The sequence below is a fragment of the Penaeus vannamei genome, chromosome 30 (genome assembly GCF_042767895.1).
Source record: "Penaeus vannamei isolate JL-2024 chromosome 30, ASM4276789v1, whole genome shotgun sequence".
NCBI classification, from domain to species: domain Eukaryota; kingdom Metazoa; phylum Arthropoda; class Malacostraca; order Decapoda; family Penaeidae; genus Penaeus; species Penaeus vannamei.
The window spans coordinates 1051952-1054195 of NC_091578.1; positions in this window are offsets into that span (position 1 = coordinate 1051952).

Sequence of the window (2244 nt, forward strand, 5' to 3'; positions counted from 1 at the left end):
AAAGAAGATAAGGGTAGAAGAATAGATGGAAGGAGAGAGAAAAATACAAAAAGAAGTAAAAAAAAAAAAAACGAGAAGAAAATCAGAGAAAGAAACGAAGAGGGAGAAGGAAAGGGAAGGAGAGAGGGGGGAGAAAGACGAGAGGGGAAAGAAAGAGGAGAGAAAAGAAGAGAAACGGGAAGGGAAAATAGAAAGAGGAAAAGGAAAATAATAAGGAAGGGAAAGAAAGAGACGAGAAGGATGGAGGGATGAAGAGCTAGAGAAGAGGGAGGAGGAGGGAGTGAAGAAGAGGAGGAAGAGTGAAGAACCGGAGAAGGAGGGAAGAGGAGGAGTGAAGAGCCAGAGAAGGAGAGAAGAGGAGGAGGAGGAGGAGTGAAGAGCCAGAGAAGGAGAGAAGAGGAGGAGAAAGAGGAGGAGGAGTGAAGAGCCGAAGAAGGAGGGAAGGGAAGAGAGGAGGAAGGACTCCCTCCCCCCCTCCCCCCCTTCGCCTCTTTACCTCGACCGTCGACTTTCACTCTCGGGGCGAAGGCCAAGGGAGGCGGCGCTATCTCGCATCTTTTGCCTTTTAGAGATTCCTTCGGGCCTTCTCTCTCCCTCTTTCTCTCTCGCTCTCGCTCTTATTCTTTTTTTCTTTCTTTCTTTCTCTCTCTCTCTCTTTCTTTCTCTCTCTCTTACTCCTTTTCTTTCTTTTTTCTCTCTCGCTCCCTCTCTTACTCCTTTTCTTTTTCTTTCTCTCTCTCACCTCTACTCTCTCTCTCTCTCTCTCTCTCTCTCTCTCTCTCTCTCTCTCTCTCTCTCTCTCTCTCTCTCTCTCTCTCTCTCTCTCTCTCTCTTTTGCATTTCGGTCCTGGTTCCCGCGTCTCGTTCTTCTTTTCTTTCTCGCTCTTCTTTCTTACTCGTTATTCTTCATTGTTTCTTATTTTCCTCCATTCCCTTTCGTTCATCTTTCTTTTCAAGTTTTTTTCTTCTCCTCATTTTTTCAAGTTCTTCTCCTTTCTTTCGACTGTCCTTCCTCCTACTTCGTCTGTTTTCTTGTTTCTTCTATCTATTTACGTTTTATTTCTTAGTCGGTGTTTCTTGTCAGGAGCTTTCTTTTATTGCGTTTAATTAGTTTTATTTCTAATTAATTTTTCCTTCTCAGACTTTTCTCTTTTATCAGTTCTTTGTTTCGCGTGAGCAATTCGTTCGGGAAGGCTTTGTGCTTGCATTTATTCTCTTTCTCTTTCTCTTTCTTTCTCTCTCTCTCTCTCTCTCTCTCTCTCTCTCTCTCACTCTCTGTGTCTCTGTCTCTCTCTCTCTCTCTCTCTCTCTCTCTCTCTCTCTCTCTCTCTCTCTCTCTCTCTCTCTCTCTCTCTCTCACACACACTCTCTGACTTCTCACACTCTCACACTCTCTCACTCTTCACTCTCTCACTCTCTACCCTGTGTCTCTCTCTCTCTCTCTCTCTCTCACACACACTCTCACACTCTCTTTCTCTCTCACACTCTCTCTCTCTCTCACTCTCTTTCTCTCTCCTCCTCTTTCTCTCTTTCTCTGTCTCTCTCTCTCTCTCTATATATATATATATATATATATATATATATATATATATATATATATATATATATATATATATATATATATATATATATATATATATATATATATACTTGTGTTTATTCTTTATTCTGAGTAAAAACATTTTTCCTTATTTCTATCTTCTTTGTTTATTCATATATTTCGTCATTTGTGGTATGATGAAAATAAATTTCCCTCTTTCTCTAGAACTTAATAAGCCACTAATTCTCCATTAACTAACTTCATAAATGCTTTTTTTTCTATTTTCTATTTTCTCTTCACCTCATTTTGCTTCAATAATAATTTTTGGAAATGCAATTTTGTCTCAATACGAAGCGTGTTCTGCCTCACAATCTAATTAATGAGGAAAGTTGTTGCAATCTGCGGTTTACACGACCTGGAAATATCGTTATTGTTCTCGGAAAATCTCGTGAAACCTCGCTAATCACGAGAAGCAGATGTTGTTCCCCGCTTTTATAGACAACTTTATTCTCCCAAACCCTGAAGAAATTAAATAAAAGAATGTAGGCAAAGAAATCGTACGGAATCACACCTGTTTTATTCTTATTTTTTATATGCTATTCAACCAAGGCGAGAGAGAGAGAGAGATCGAAGACCGCAACCGCCATTCTAAACAAAGCGAAATTTAATTTTGGCGCCAAAACCAACCGTCAGAAGTTGCGACA